This window comes from Microtus pennsylvanicus, chromosome 4 (assembly GCF_037038515.1).
Source record: "Microtus pennsylvanicus isolate mMicPen1 chromosome 4, mMicPen1.hap1, whole genome shotgun sequence".
Lineage (NCBI taxonomy): Eukaryota > Metazoa > Chordata > Mammalia > Rodentia > Cricetidae > Microtus > Microtus pennsylvanicus.
In genome coordinates, this window is record NC_134582.1 from 23,295,389 (window position 1) to 23,313,236 (window position 17,848).

The 17,848-nt window shown below is 40.1% G+C and overlaps 1 pseudogene; it reads left to right on the forward strand.

Annotated features, from left to right (window-relative positions):
• The first annotated feature begins 8,401 nt into the window (after positions 1 to 8,401).
• Positions 8,402 to 14,158, forward strand: LOC142848962 (large ribosomal subunit protein uL6 pseudogene; annotated as a pseudogene).
• Positions 14,159 to 17,848: the final 3,690 nt, after the last annotated feature.

The window sequence follows — 17,848 nt, forward strand, 5'->3', positions numbered from 1 at the left end:
TTTTTAATCTAAAAATTAAAATAACAGAATAAGCTGTAAAGATGTCTTAATAAAGCAGAAATTTGTTACTTTAAGTATTTTTTATTTTTAAGATTATAATGTAATTTTATCATTTCCCCCTTCCCTTTCCTCCCTCCAAACCCTCCCATGTTCCCCCTCCTTGATCTCTTTCAAACGCATTGTATATTTTTCATTAATTGTTTACTATATATATATATATATATTACGTATTTACATTTTCTCTGTGTTACTTGTGTAAATATATGCATTCTGAACTGATCCTTTGTTACTAAATAACCAATTGATATGCTCCTCCCTTCCTTGGTGGCCTGAAGTTCTTTGTCTAGGCTAAGACCTTAAAAACTTACCTCTTACCACACTAGCCTGTGTCATCTTTTGGATGTCATCTTTTGGGAGAGTCTTTTTAGGCAGCCATACCGGTGAGACTTCATGGATATAGCTTCTGATATTTCTAGGAGACTCAAACTCATTTTTTAAGTATCAAAAAATATGCTAAGTAAACCAGATTTATAACATATATTTACCAAAGAACTAAAGAATTATAAATATCATGCCTGGATGTTTAAATACATATTTTTATTGTGGTCTAGTAAACTTTTAAGTATTATATATGTAATATTCTTCCTTTTATATATGTGGGAATAAAGAAGATTTGGGTTTTTATTTTTTATTTTTTTTTTGATTTTTTCGAGACAGGGTTTCTGTGTGGCTTTGGAGCCTGTCCTGGAACTAGTTCTGTAGACCAGGCTGGTCTTGAACTCACAGAGATCCACCTGCCTCTGCCTCCCAAATGCTGGGATTAAAGGCGTGCGTCACCACCGCCCGGCCTTTATTTATTTTTTTGATCTATGCTTATGGTATTGCCTACTTTTCTGCATCATGTATATATTATTTTAGACTAAGAGATGAAGCAATAAAATTTTGTTTTTTAGAGAAATCACCCTCCCAAACCCAAGGCAGAAGAGCAGCAGATGACGTTGCCATCTGCAGATCTAATAAACTCATGAATGTTCTGCCCATTAGACGTGGCTATCTTTGTATACGATTGAGTAAATTCACTTGTAATCCAAGCCATAATGGTTTGTGGGAACCAAACAATGACTACAACAAAAACTGTCTAAAGAACTGAAAACTTCTAGTTAAGAATGGTCAGTGCGACTCTAATTCAGCCCATTAAGAAGGATGCAACTTTAGTCAATCTTATTAGAGTAAAGAAGAATTTTACCCAGGCAGAAGATGCTCATTTATCAAAATGTTCCAGCGTGGTGCTCAAAATGCCAGATTCTTTTCATTTTGATCCTACATGGTTCTAGATACCGTCTGTCATGTGCCACTTTTATTGACTGGTGATGTTCTCACTGAACGTGATGAGGTCAACATTCTGGTCTCTAAAGCCAGTGTGTGTCTGGGGGGGGATTTAATCAGTGTCATTTAATTTGCCAAACTGATTCCAAGCAAGTCCCAATTAACCCCATGATGTAGAGGGTAGGGAAATGGCTCCTTTTCTCCTTGTTATGGCTTCCACTTCATCTCCACCTGCAGTTTCTCAGTCCCACCAGATGTGCTATCCAACACTTGTGAAATTTCATGCTTGACTTTCCTAAGTCTATGTTCAGTGGAGCCTGTGTCCAGTATCTTCCCTAAAACGCTTGACTTAGCACTGGAGGCAGAACTATAGGAGCAGGCCTCCTTCACAGTGCGGCCATGCTTTGCCCTCTGTTTCAGTGATAAATCCCTTCACATATGAATATCCTTGGCACACCGTGCACTCTACACTTTGTTCCTTCCTGTAGCTATTGTTTCTGAAAATGAGGAATGCAAATTGCAAAAAAATCACTGCAACTTTACTTTTCTAATTCTCTTCTCACAAGACTGAGTACTTCTGAGTGCAGAAGAAAAGTTTTTGTCTGAATTTCTCATGGGTGTGGTTTGTGGTACACGTTACATGCACATTTAACTTGGTATGTGAATTCTTTTCCTATGTATACCTAAATAACAGATACACCCAGGTAACCTGATGTTTTTATTGTGTTTTTCTATATCCAATAATGAAAATATCAAACAATTCAAAACAAAATTATATAAACCAAAAATAAAGTGATCTCAAAAAAAAAATCAGACTTGAATCCTGAATGCCAAACTCATCACTGAAAAGATGAAACTCTCACCAGCTTCCTATCCAGGTCTAATTTAATGAATCTATTTAAGAAACATCCTTAAATGTCACTTGGAAAATTGAATCTGTGACTAAGACTTCTCGCTGAAGCATACACCAATATCAGAAATGAGACCTGTACTTCTTCTCAACATTTGTCCAGATGCCAAGTTCTCAGCTGTCTGTGAGGATAGCTGAGATTGCTGCAGTTTTCTCCCCAAGAAATGTACAAAAAAAACCAAAACAAAAAAAAAAGTGGCAGCGAAAAGCACCAAGACCCTGAGAATACTTACTCAAAAATGCCTTTTTAAGAAAACATGAAGTGAATAAAAAAAACAAGTCTGAAATGCAGATACCTCCACATGAGTGGCAAAAGAAATCCGGGCCTCACAGCACTTCTGACGAAATTTCAGTCTGCTCTTCCTACCTGGCACATGGAAGCGTATTTTTCCTTATTTCATTACTTCTTTGAAAATTTTATACAGTGTGTTTTGAACATACTCACTCCAGTCTTCACTTCCCTGCCCACCCAGTTTTGTGTCAGCTAATATGTGTGTGTGTTTGTGTGTGTGTGTGTGTGTGTGTGTGTGTGTGTGTGTGTGTATTATTCAGGTACTCATATGCTCTCAGATGTATGGCCTTCTACTGGAGCATGGTAGATCTACCAGAGGCCATACCCTTAAGCTTTTCGACTCTCCTTCTCCCAGCACCACCTATTGCTGTCCAGTAACTTCTCAGATGAGGCAGAACTTCATGCTCACCTCCCCCTCTATGCTGGGCTAGCATCTGGCTTGAACTTATGCATATTTCATGTATGCTTTCACAATCCCCATGAATTCACATATATAACTGCCCTGTGGTGTCCAAAAAACACTGTTTTAGGACCATCCACTATCTTTTATTCTTCCAATGTTTCTGACCACTCTTCCCGAAAGATCTATAAGCCTCAGCAAAAGGGGTATGGTATAAATGTTCCATTTAGGGCTGAGCCTTCCATAGTGTCTCATTCTCTAAACCTTGACTAGCTGTGGATCTCTGTTAGTCACCATCTACTGCAAAGAGACATTTCTCTGCTGGGAGCTGAGAGGTACACTAATCTATAGATAGAACTATTAGCCATTAGGAGTCAATTTCATACTATGACCATTTAGTAAAATAAAAGTTAGTAGTGGTTATCTCCTAGGCCTATGATCTTTCTACCACAGGCTCCTGACTCCTATTATGGTGCCAAGTATGAGTTTCAACTTGTAGAGTGGGCCTGAAATCCAATAAGAAAGTAGTTGGTCATGCCACTGTTGGCCAGTAAGCATGTCTTGCCAGACCAGTCTTTACTGTACCTCACAATGTTTGTAGCTCAGTGACACTGATGATTTCTTTGCTCCTCTGGTAGCATGATAACATCATTCAGCACTAGAAAACTAACCACTAGTGATAAGCTTCTAGGTTGATTTGGGGGTTTTGTTCATGTTCTGACTCAAGAATGTGGCTTTTTTTCAACAGGAGAACCTTACCATCAAGTTCTGGAGGATAGCCAAGTGCATTGACAATTGTCTGAAAAGTTTGGCTTCCTATGGGACCTCACTGGATAACAGCTCCAAAAGAGATAACCTATTCCTGGCACTGAGAGCTTTGTAAGACTAATAAGTAAGTGTGGAATTAAAATGTACATTTTTATTTCCACAAATAATGATAGAATCTCATAGCTGTGAAAATACCATAAGAAATTTGAACTTGGATCTGGAGAACAAGAAACATACCACTACAAACATCCACAAAGAGGAACATTGTGGGACAATAAGAAGTTAGTTCTCCACAGTAGACTAACGGTTTTAGCTATTTGGTACAGTCTACGGAGGAAAGATCTCAATGGGGACTGATAGAATGTCAGGCACTATAGCAGATGCCAGTGTATAGGGACTTTCCATTGTCCGATAAAGAGTCCAAGTAGGTCTATTAAACTTGACTCCAATAGGATAAAACAAACCAAATATAGACGAGGTTAGGGCCTCAGATATTAGGATATTAGAATTCACTGGCAGCTCTGAATATAATAGACACTGTAATAAGCCTAGAAAACTAAGGCACAGATGCACTGAACACTTGAAAATCCTGGCCAGTGTATACAAACAATGGCCATTCACACAGCTCTCTTTCATGCCACAAAGTATTTTCACTAAATTCCTGCTATTGTGAAAGGCTAGCCCTGAACAGAGCAGACACAGCTGGGAGCAGATCCTAGAAGGAGGGAAGGCTCTACTAACAACCTCAACTGTATGAGAGGCTTACAACGTGCCAGGGTTTGCACTGGGCCTAACATTCATAGTCCTTCATTGCCAACATTAACCACCACTACACCATAAAGTATTTTACTGAGAACATATTATGCTTTCTATATGTATTTTTGCCTTATGTTACTCCCAAAAATATCTGTGTGTGATTTAAATTCCTATTATTAGATTACAGGCTATGAATTGATGTGGGATTCTCCCTCTGTATGCTATGAATATTTTTTCTTACCATTGGTTATTAAGCTGTTTCGGCCGATGGCTTAGTAGAGAAAATCCAGGTGGGAAATCCAAACAGAGATATAGAGAGAAAGTAGGTGGAGTCAAGGAGATGCTTTGTAGCTGCCTAAGGAGAAAGATGCCAGGTGCCAACCAGAACCTTACCAGTAGGCTACAGCCTCATGGTAATTCATGGATTAATAGAAATGGGTTAATTTAAGATACAAGAGTTAGCTAGAAATATGCATAAACTATTGGCCAAACAGTGTTGTAATTAATATAGTTTCTGTGCAATTATTCGTGTCCAGGCAGCTGGGAAACAAATGACCAGTCTCCCGTTACAGTGACTAACTTAGCCTATCCACGATTCAGTAACTTGCTCCCAGGTCACACTGAAAGCAGCTGTCAGAACTAGGAATGCTATCCTTGTTTCTCAAGTCTAAAACCTTAATCACTGCCTCATGATCTCATTTAACTCATAGGAGTAGCTCTTGCTACAATTTACAGCTGATTTAGTAGACTCATAGTGGCTCCTTGGAGTGCAACTCTGTCTAGCCTCTTTATCTTATTGGCCTAGAAAGTCTGGCCCTGGGGTGAACTATTAGCAAGTGGCCACAGCACATGAGAGATGTGATTCCACAACATGAGTGTTTAAAAGTGAGTTATGTGTTTGGGAGTGCCTTATGTACTGTCCCATGGCTCTCCATCTTCCCCCTGGCTACTTCTTTCTTTTGCTGATGCAGAGTTACATCTAGAAAACTGCTGCCACTGCTTCCCCCTTACCAACTTCTGATGTTGTCTTTTCATTGCTGAACACTGAATAGCAAAAGAAGTAAATCTGGATACAGAGAGATGTCCCAGGCACTCAGAAGTTTCTGGGAATCAGATGCAGCAAATGAACCTCGCAATCCAGGTAGTAACCGAAGAGTCCCTATGTCCGCTCCTCCATTGCTGTCTCGAGTCATTGCATCAACCCAGAGAAAGTCCTTTGCTGGCACAAGTCCTCACAGCAGCTATTATAGTTGCTCACTCTAAGCCACAGTAAGCTACTGGCCTGCTGTGCTTAACCAGGGAAATGAAAAGGGTAGATTGTAGTGAGCCATCACCAACCCATGACACCCGCAACTGGACTTTATGTGAAGGAAGGCAAGACGGAAAGGGTACAGGAGTCAAAGGGCAAAGAGTTACTGCTGTCTTCAGAATGAATAAATGCTGGACTGCTCACTGAGGCTACTATGTCAGTTCACTTTTGTCATTTCTCAATGTACCCAATGTCAGACAAAGGACAAACCCTATGGGCTGTTCAAGGTCTTGCAGTAGAAATAATGGCAGCACCATTTTAGAGGGACTCTAGGGCATGGCACAGATGAAACATTTATGGCCTCATTTCATTCTACACAGGGTGCTACCTAATGATGGTATAGGAGGTGGCCCATTGACAAGAACCATAATCATTCTATCTAGGTAGCCTACTCCTACATGGGTAGTCACTTCGGTTTACCTGTTTATCCTTTCTTTCTCTTTTGTTTGTGTTCGTTTAATTTTTTGCAGAATTGTGTATTCTCTTTCAGCATGTGCCCTATATACAAAGAAACTGAGCTTCAGAAAAATTTCCTGCTTCTTCCCTGCCATGGTCTTAGCCAGCTGAAGAACCTATCTACCCCAGAAGTCATTTTGGCTGTTAGCTACAGTTTGAAGTTCAACACCCATGCAACAGTGGGTCATTGTAGTGTCTAGACTCAGGACTTGGTGGAGCTGAGTTAACATATGTGAAAAATTTCCTGAACCTCGCAGAAGAAAAAAGGACATTCCCCTAGTGCATGTACCACCTGTGCCTGAATATAGAGGTTTTCAGAGAGAATTCAGTAGGTTTTCTTGATTGCTTCTAGGAAAAGGAGGATCTGAAGCACGTACTTGTAGAAACGTTGTCAGATAAAACACAAGATCCCAACTGAATTCTTTCTCCACACAATTAAAATATTTTACTGTAGACATGCCCTCCAGGCTATTTAGTTGTGTGACCCATATTGTTTGACTCTTATTATTATTATTATTAGCTAAGTCATATGGAGTTGTTGAACTATGACCCCTTGTCTTATAAAGAGAAGTTGTCCTTGGACCTGAGAGGCTGAAAGGTTCCTGTACTAATATATATCCAAATAATAATGTTGACTTATAGGTTTCATTTTTTTAACTTAGCAAATATAAAATATCAGTGTTCTTTTACCTTTCATTGTTTTGATTGATTTATAATATTCTCTTACAAGTTTCCACATTATTCATTTTTCCTTCACATAAAACATTTTAACTATTTGTATTTAAAAATATAAATAGAAGGCTGGAAAGATGGGTCATTGGTTAAGAGCACTGACTACTCTGAGAGAGAACCTGTGTTCAATTCCCAACACCCACATAGTGGGCTCACAGCTGCCAGGTATTCCAGTCTGAGGGCATCCATCACGGTCTTCTGGCCTCCACAGGACCTGTATTCACATGGTGCAGATGTATATGCAGGCAAAACATCTATTCGCACGAATTTTTTAAAAAATAAATCTTTTAAAATAAAATTTAAAATGTAAATGTAATTAGTTCCTCCCCAATTAATATAGACAATAGATTGTTGTTTGTATTATTTTAACTATCAATGTATTATATCCATATCCTCAGCCGTGTGTGTGTTCTGTTTAACCACTCCTCCATCTTTCTCATCACCCTCCCACCCACATGAATTCCCCTCCTCTCTCTACCTGTCCTTTTCACAGATCCAGGACTTTTGGTTTAATTTTGTGATCCATTTAGTTTAATTAGGACCATCAGTGCAACCATTGGATTGGGGCTATGCACTAAAGTCTAATAGAACCAGTAGTAGATATCAAACTGAATTTAATGGCGCCCTCTTTCCCTGTCTATCCATAGGAAACAGTTCAGTAGTGAGGAGTGGAGCTCCCTGGACAGCCTCCTCCATCCATGGCTAGCAGTCAAAAAAGTCACTTTTGTGTGGGTCCAGTGAAATCATATACAGTTATTAAAAATGTATGATTACATTGCCCAGCAATGTATGGTGACATATTGCCCAGCAAATGCTATTTCACAGCCCTTCTCTCCTTCGGACTCTTACATTTTCTGTTCTCTCTTTCACACTATTTCCCGAGCCTAGGAGAGCATGGAATACATGTCTTATTTAGGGCTGAGCACTCAACCATGACTAATCCTCAGGACCTTTTGCAGCCCTGAGTCTGTATCCATTGCAGTTCACTGGAAAGAGAAACTTCTCTGATTAAGGCCAGGAGTGGTAATTGTCTATTAATATAAGCAATCGTGTTTAGTGGGTCATTGGATGCTCTGTCAATTTAGCTAAACAACCACATTAAGTTCCTACCTAGGATCCATAAGCTCCCCTATATGGACTGCTGAATGATTTTACACTACAAGTGTGGATTTCCTCCCACGAAGCGGGCCTTCCATCTAAGGGGAAAACAGTTGTTTACCCTACCAACTGTCCTATGTCATGACACTATTGCACAACTTGCTTGGCAAGCTTCTATTGCAGTTCAAGCGTTCACAGCTGGGTAAGACCAAGACTTGTTCACCGGAACAATCAGCAAAGGCATTTGACACTGTGAAAACTTCTTGGCAGGGAGGAGCCTTACAGCTTGATTCCAGTTTTATTTTTCTATATCACATGACTTAGTTATGGCTTCCATAACTGTGATAAAACAGCATGGCCAACAACAATTATGGGGAGAAGAGTCAGCCTGAAGTGGGTGAAGCCTTGAGTGAGTGTGCATTTTAACGTGGGCGTGTCCACGTCAAGGACACCCATAGCCTCTGACCCACAGGACAACTGACAAGGTTGTTATCCATATAGCTCAAGCTCCATGGGAGGGGCAAGGCTTTTCTTGGGTGTCCAAGTTTGAGTGTTTATGAACAGCTGATCACTTGTCCAAAGACCATCACCTGTGGCTTCCTCCTCCCAGATGTTTATAGCCTGCACCCGCTGGACTGCAGAGACCTCGTACTGGGACAAGCTAGCTCTTCCTGCTGTGCCCTGACTAATAAACCCTCTGAGGTTCCAGATTGTGGTGGTAGCATTAGAGAACCCCACCTGATCCCATATCCACTGCACATTTGTCTAGGTGTCTGTTATTTCTTCATTCAATCTCGCCATCACTAGGCAGGGTTCTGGGACCAAGCTGCACGGGATATAGCAAGCAACTTGGGGAGGAAAGAATTTATTTTAGTTAACAACTCCAAGGTCACACTCCGTCAATGAAGGATGGCCAAGCAGGAGTGCGAAGCAGGAACCTGAAGGCAGAAACTGAAGCAGAAGCAATGGAGACATGCTGCTTACTGACTTGGTCTCTGTGGCCTGCTCAGTCCACATTCTTGTACCATCCAGGATCACCTGCCCAGGGGTGGCAGGGGCCCAGCTGGACCCTCTTACATCAATCATTAATTTAAAAAATTCCCAATAGACTTGGCTACAGGACAGTTTCATGGATGCATTTTATCAAGCAAGATCACCTCTTCTCAGATGTGTCTAGGTTGGTGCCAAGCTGACAAAACCAGGACATTATGCAGCCATGATATGTGGTGTCTCAGCAATAGGTGCTCATCATCTAACTCCAGTGGACAACCAAGGGCAAAGGCAAGCACTTGCATTGTTTGGGAGGACTCCAGTGACTCTCTTGACCAATAAGAACTCGTGAGGATCTATCACATAGCTTTCACTGTAGAGTTTTTTTTTTAACCATAACTTTAAGAGAAGTTTTTTCCAACCATGAAAAATATATCCTTTCCAAATTAGTTGTGTTACAGTATAGTAGGTTGTAAATGTTTTTCTATTCTACCTTAATTTTCCTTAACCCTCCTCCCGGCCACATTGCTTCCCCTTTGCCACCACCTCTCCTTATGACACATAGACCTTCCCACCCCCATTGTCACCGTCATTCCCCCTCTCTTCCTTCACATTACCTACACTTTACTACCCCGCTTCCTAAAGACACCACATATAGCCAAAGTCTATGTGTTCCCATGATTTATGGTTCCCATGAGAATTCTTAAGTTGAATGTACAAAATTAGAGATTTAAAGCTAGGATGCACACATGAGAGAGAACGTGTAAATTTTTTTTAGACCTCAGTTATTTCATTCAGTACATCTTGTCTAGTTTTGTCAGTGGACCTGTAAATTTCCTAATTTTATTTTTGCTTTAAATTTTTCATACATGAGTAGTGTAGTTATATCATGTCATCCCCTTCTATCCTCCAAATCCTTCTGTGCCCCCAAACTCTTTCTCAAATTCATTACATCTTTTTCTATAATTATTGTAACATACATATGTGCATATATATACACACATATACACATACTGATATATATGCCTATATATGAACAGAGCAGCAATAAATATAAATAATAAGTATCTCAGTAGTAGGCTATAAAGCCTTCTGGATGTATTCCTAGAGGGAAATGGCTGGATCATCAGTTGGTTCTATTTGAGGAATTTATTTGATTTCCACAGTGACTATACTAGCTTGCGCATTTCAATCCTTTCATCCCTACATCCTTTCAATATTTGTTATCATATGATTTCTTGATGCCAGCCATTTTTTTGTCAAGGGTGAGATGAAATTTCAAAGTAATTTGATTTTCACCTCCTTAATGGCTAACAATGTTGAACACTCTTAAAATGTTTATTGGCTGTTACGATTTCTTTCGCTCAGATTTGATGCCCATTTTAGGACTGGGTTTTTTGTTTTCATGATGTCTTGTGTTTCAAACTCTTCGTATTTTTCCTAGACTTTAATCCTCTGTTGATTAAACAGCTGGTGACAAGTTTCTGTCATTCTGAAGGCTGCCTCTTCACCGTTTGACAATTTCTTTTTGCAGTACAGAAGCTTTCGGTTTCAGGAGGTGCCATTTGTCAATTGTTTGTATTATTTCCTGAGCAACCAGAGTCCTATGTATAAAACCCTTGCCTATATGTATGTCCTGCAACATGTTCCTGACATTCTCTTCTATCACTTTCTGATGGAGGAAGGTCATTGGTTAAATAAACTGCCTTGGCCCTGATAGGTTAAAACATAGGTGGGTGGAGTAAACAACAGAATGCTGGGAGGAAGAGGAAGTGAGCTCAGACTCCACAGCTCTGCTCTCTGGAACAGAGAAGCCATGCTCCCCTCTCCCGGACAGACGCGATAGCTCTGCTCTCTGAGGCAGACGCATGAAGCTCAGACCCAGGATGGACGTAGACTAGAATCTTTCCCTGTAAGACTGATGCTACACAGATTATTAGAGATGGGTTGATCGGGATATGAGAATTAGCCTGTAAAGGCTAGAGCTAATGGGCCAAGCAGTGTTTAAAAGAATACAGTTTCCATGTAATTATTTCGGGGCATAAGTTAGCAGGCGGCCGGGGTGCCGGGGACGCAGCCCTGCCGCTCCAATTACTACAACTTTCAAAGTTTCAGATTTTGCATTGAGTGGACTGTTGTGTTTCTGATTATATTGGGATTTCTTCAGTTTTACTCCACTTAGCATGATGTGGATCATTGTTTTGTCTTATATATCCTTTATTATATGAGGTATGTTCCCTCTACCTCTATTCTCTTCATGGCTTTTGTCAGGAAGGGATGCTGGGTTTTGAAACAGAACTTTTCTGTGTCTATTGGGATGGTCATGTGACTTTTGTTTCCAAATCCATATTTATTGATTTGTACACGTTGGAGCATCCCTGTATCTTTATTTTTATCCCTGTAACTTCACCATATTAGGCTTCAAGTGTTTTGTTGAGAATTTTTACATCTACACTTAACAGGAATATGTCATTATGAAATTTTCTTTGTCATTGTGTCTTTATCTGCTTGGTCAGTAAAGGAACACTAGCTTTGTAGAAATAATTTGTAAGTGCTCCTTCTAGTTCTATTTATTGTAAAGGTTTGAGGAACATTGACTGAAAGTCTTCTTTAAACTTCTGGTGGATTCTGATGTGAATCTAAGAAAACACGGGGTTTTTCAGTATTGAGAATTTGCATTGTTGTTTTAATATCATTGCTCATTATAGATTTTATTAATTATTGATCATCTTGGTTGTTCTTTGGTGGATCATATGTATCCTGAAAATCACTAATTTCATTCAGGTTTTCCCACTTAGTGTAATGTAGATGTTTAAAACCTCTATTTATATTCTGGGTTTCTTTTACATCTGTTGTGATATTTCTCTGCTTAGAACAATTTTATTAATTTAGGTCTTGGCTAAGGTTTTTTTAATCTTCTTTCAATTTTTAAAGAAGCACTGTTTGTTTCATTAGTTCCTTGCATTGTTTGCTTGATCGGTTGGTTCTTGTTTGCTTCCAATGCATTAATTACTTCCCAGTTTTACTTCTTTTCCTCTACTGCTTTTAGATGTGGCTTGTTCTTATTTTCCCAAATTCATGTTGTGAGTTATTAAATTATTTATTAGGGCTTTTTCTGATTTTTAAATGTAGGCACTGAGCTTTACATTTCTTTTCTAGGACTCCTTCCACTATATCTGAGAGGTTTGTGTATATTGTGTTTTTATTTTTAGTTAGTTTTAAGAATGTTCTTAAATATTGTTTGACTTTTTAAAAAATTATTTTATTTCTTACGGGTGCTTTGGCTCCATGCACATCTGTGCTCCAAGGGCATGTCTGGTGGTTGAGTCTCTGAAGCTACAGGCAAATAGGTACTGGGAATCAAACCCGGGTTCTCTGGAAGAACTTCCAGTGCTCTTAACAGCTGAGCCATCTCTGTAGCCCTATATTTAATTCCAATAGTTTTTATTTTCTCTTTATTTCTTTAGTAATCCATTAATCAATCAAAAATATGTTCCTCAGTCTCTATGAGTCTGTGTATTTCTTGGAATTTCTTTTGTTATTAAGTTCAAATACACATAAATGCAGAGATCTTTCCCAAAAAGGAAGATAAAATTTGGTACTACAAGAAGAAAGATGAGATTCTCAGTGGATTAAAAGTGACCATTAGTATAGCATGGTATAAGATATGGTTCTAAGTAAATGTTTCACCCAAATAGCATTCCCATTATTTCTAATATTATTTATGCATTCATTAAAATTCCCTAATGTTAAATAATTTACTTAAACATAGGCTGCATTCTACACTCAGCTGCATTCACACTGAGATTTGTATTTTTAATCTGTTAAACTAGAACTAGGCTATAATATTGAATCTGACTCCTATTTTACATAGGGAGTTTGGGGATTAAGGAGATAGCTCAGTAGTTAAGAGCACATGCTGCTTTTGCAGAGGACCTGATTTAATTCTCAGCACCCACATGGAAGCTCAAAACCATGTCTAACTGCAGTTACAAGGGATTCAACTCCTCTTCTGGCCTCTTGAAAACACCAGGTACACACTTTCTGCATATACATCTATGCAGACAAAATACACATACATATAAAAATTTTAAATGACTATATAGGTAACTCAAATTGGACTTGTTTCTTCTTCTTCTTCTTCTTCTTCTTCTTCTTCTTCTTCTTCTTCTTCTTCTTCTTCTTCTCTTCCTTATCATCCCCTTCTTTCTCTTCCTCCTTCTTTCTTGGTGGGAGGTCACAAGAGTAGGAGGGGCTGACCTAGGGGTGACTGGGAAGTAAGTATAGTCAGGGTATATGATGTAAAATTCCCAAATAACCACTAAAAATATTATAGTGGAAAATAAAACATTTGTTAGCATTCAAAAATTTTAATGAGTATTTAAAAGGAGAAAGGGACTGTAGGGATAATTCAACAGTCAAGAAAGCCTATTGCTCATGGTGGCCAGCCCCTGTGAAGACCATTCTCAGCAATCAGACGGTCGACATTCCAGAAAATGTGGACATCACTCTGAAGGGGCGCACAGTCATTGTGAAGGGCCCCAGAGGAACCCTCCGGAGGGACTTCAATCACATCAACGTAGAGCTGAGCCTTCTTGGGAAGAAGAAGAAGAGGCTCCGGGTTGACAAATGGTGGGGCAACAGGAAGGAACTGGCCACCGTCAGAACCATCTGCAGCCACGTTCAAAACATGATCAAGGGTGTTACGCTGGGCTTCCGCTACAAGATGAGGTCCGTGTATGCTCACTTCCCCATCAACGTCGTTATTCAAGAGAATGGGTCTTTGGTTGAAATCCGAAATTTCTTGGGTGAAAAATACATCCGCAGGGTTCGGATGAGGACAGGCGTTGCTTGTTCTGTCTCTCAAGCTCAGAAGGATGAATTAGTCCTTGAAGGAAATGATATTGAACTTGTTTCAAACTCAGCGGCTCTGATACAGCAGGCCACAACAGTTAAGAACAAGGATATCAGGAAGTTTTTGGATGGTATCTATGTGTCTGAAAAGGGAACAGTGCAGCAGGCGGATGAGTAGACCTAAGTTACCAATTCCAGAAACAAGAACCTGAATTTTAATATGATTTGGGGTATCTTTTTGGGACAATAAAAGACTTGTATTGAAAAAAAAAAAGAAAGCCTATTGCTCTTGCAGAGGACCCAAGTTCAGTTCCTATGACCAGCACGGTGACTCACAACCGTCTGTAATTCCAGTTCAAGGGGATACAATATCCTCTTTTGGCCTCCACTGGCACCAAGTACATCTATGCTATACATACTTAAATGGACACCAACACTCAGGTATATAAAATAAAAAACAATCATTTTTAAAATATAGAATTTTTCCATCACATTTTTAAAGCCATAAAGAGATTTAGTAGGTGCTCCTCACGTTACTTACCTGAGTCTCTTCTTGGGAAATAATGTGCCTGATTCCATTGAACAACAAAATCTTGTATTTCTCTGTAAGACTAAGTAAGATATGTTTGTACTCTAGTAGATCCTGCTCTGCTTCTCTCCAGGCAGGGTCCAAACAGGAACTAATCACACAGTAATATGTTTGCCCTGGTGGACTTCTCAGTGAGGTCCCAACCTTCATCATTTGAGCTTATTTTAGTGATATAAATCCATGAGCAACCAATCAGGAAGTTTCCAATAGTACAAACCCCCAATTCTCACATTTCTTAAGCATTTAAGGGGATCTCTCTATTGAATAGTCTACGGACATTGCCTGAGCTCTTACGCTTAATTTTGTCTGTTTTGTAATGCCCATGATCTGCTGGGGGACTCCTCTTTCTTACCACTCCTGAGAATCATCAGAGAACAGCTCTGCATGGTAACAAATCTGTTTGACTTTTACTGGTCACTTTTTACTCTGCACTGTGGCCCAGGGCCCCATCTCTCGATCACCTCTTATAATCTCCCCACTATTTCTCAAACTTTCCTCCTAAGATATTCGTCAAGAGCAATGGATATGGCTAGTATCTTAGCATGGCCCCTACCATGAAGATACAGTCTCACACTCATTTTGTATTGCTCATGCTGGCCTGCAATTATCAGATGAAATCTATTCAAATTTGTAAATGATACAGTGTCAGTGGAAATTTAAAACTGGATATTAAATAGCACTACTCTTGGGGTTCATAAACCCAGGAGTATTTTCTCTCTTCACACACAGCCATGGCTTAATGATGGATTTTATGCCTCAAGATGGGTTTGTCTCCTTTTCTTTATGCCTGGAGACAATGATCTTACTATCTTCAGCCCTAGAGAAAAAACAAGCAAAGGCATAGCATCCATGGTCTAATGAATTTCTTCAGTAGGACAATAATCCCTTCATGCCAAAGATGTTGCTCAGAGGTATAGAAATCAGCATACACAAGGCTCTGGGCTCCAATCCCAGCACTTCACAAAGCAAAGAATATAACCCTTCTACCACACTGGCATCCATATAAGTGCACCAGACTGATAGGAAGCATAGCTCTCTGCGAGTGTTTGTTTGGTGTTCAAAGACATGGAGCAGTGGCCACTTTCACCATAATGAATCTAACTACAGGCTATAGGCCGCATTCATACTCCAGTCCCCAATCTGCTTGTTGTTTATTGGAAGGAATCTGATCTGTGATGTTATAATGGCTTTGGGAGATAAGTGCCCCTATGACATAGTCCAACCAAACTCCCTTGAAAACCAACGGAAATGCATCCTTCCTTTAAAGGGCCCGTCCTATTCAGTTCTCCCCAGTTTGCATGACTATCCATCGCAGAACAGAGGGTGGTCGGAATCTTTTGACAGAGCTTCTTTATTTGTGAGTTCACAGCTTCTTTGTGAAGAGTGATGAGCAGTCATATAGTTAAACATGATGGATAGACAGACAGACATATAGATACACAGATAAATATGTAGATAGATACCTAGACAAACATGAATTTAATGTTAATGATGAAAATGTCTCAGCAAAAAGTTGAGGCCTGGATGACTCTAAGGAGGGGAAGGCAAGGTGTCAGCTCTTAAAGAGACAGAACAATGTAAGGAGGATGTGGGTGAGAACAGGATGAAGCCTCCCTCACTATAGCAATGGCACCATCATCGCTAAGACCCAGTCTGAGAGACAAACACCACAATGCTGCCCGCAACAGCAAGTTTATAGAATATGTGTTGGAACAATTCTTATTCTGAGACCAAAACAGACTCTGTCCAGAATAATTATCCAAAATGTCACTGGCCCAGAGGGAGAACTTTCATTATTCCTTGCTGTCAGCTGTGGCCTAGGTCCTGCAAACACAATGCGAACAGTAAGAACTCCGTGACCTGGAAAGAGGTCTGGGAAGGCGCAGGAGCCATCTAGTGGCGGCTCCATCCTGCGTCTTAACCACTAACAAGCAGGGCAGTGGAAACTCCTAGCAAATTCACTTTTCCGTTTGGTCTCCAGCTGGAAAACATAACACGGATAACTGAGGATTTGAGTTGACTTTAACCGTTTCCAGATTTTGACAGCCTGGCGAGAAGACTGACAAAAGTTACCTCTTAACTGGGCGGACTCAGAAGGCGAGAGAAGAAAGAAATGTGAGACCCTCTAAGGAACGAGCAGTCTCTGCTGGCCATTTAACCAGAGCTTATTCCCCGTTGGGGGCTGTAGCCTCCTTACTCTTTGCAGAGAGGTAAGTGAGCTCCTGGAAGATGGACGGCTGTGACTGATTTTATAAAATTAGTAAGATCTGCCCTCTATTGGCTTGGAAACTACAGCGTCCCTAATTCAATTCGATTGCTCTTGCATTTTGTTTGCTTCCAATGGTTGAGATGCCTCCCTGCCCCCCCAAAAACCCCGCTGTCCCACAGAAAACCTCAGAATGCCAAGATAAGAGAGAGATTTGAAAAAATCACCTGGTCTGTCTTTTTTTCATAACTCAGACCTTCAGATGCTGTACCAGACTTTAGTGTTGATGCTTAACCTCCATGTAAGGACAGAAGAGAACATCGAAATCACAAAAACTTCTTCCCGTGACTGATAAAACAGCCCCTTTAAAAGGCAAGTTATCAGGGGCAACCACAGAAGAAAGGGGCACAATTTGATCCAAAATCTTTTAGAAGGGATAACTATGAAAAGAAATAGACTCCAGTGTGATTAATGTAGCCTCTTATGCCAGCTCCATCTCTCAACAGCAGAGCCTAGCAACAAAATACTGAGAATTCAAAAATAATTTTAATAATAAAGACTATAAAAAGGCATACTCAGTTGCCAACTCAGCATCTTGATAAAGGAAAGGAAAAATGGGTCCAGAAAGGGGAAGTGGGGTGTGACCAAGTAGAACCAACTCCACGCTTACTGAGATGCTGAGCAGGGCTACTCCTTGTTACACAAGAGCAACATGGAGAGAAATGATGTAGAGGTTTGCAAACCGGCTACTGCAAACATGGTGACTTAGCAGCTAGAAGAAGGAAGGGGCTGGGGAACAGCTCTCAGGAAGCAAAGGGAGCCCAAATGTGAAACTCAGTTTCTTTTAAACATATTAATAACAGAGAAAATTCATTAAAATGCGGATCTAGGGCTGAAGAGATGCTCAGTGGCGAAAACCACTTTTTGTTCTTGAAAGGACCTAAGTTCAGGTCCCAGCACCCAATGGTGGTTCACAACCATCTGTAACTCCATTCTAGGGGATTCAATATCCTCTTCTGACCTCTTTAGAAAGCAGGCATTCGGTGAGGTGCATGCATACATGTATAAAAGTATGATCTAAGCAAGATCTCTAGGAAGATTATAAAACATTGACTTCCAGGAGGAGACTGCCAGTTTAAGAGACTAGATTAAAAAAAACACA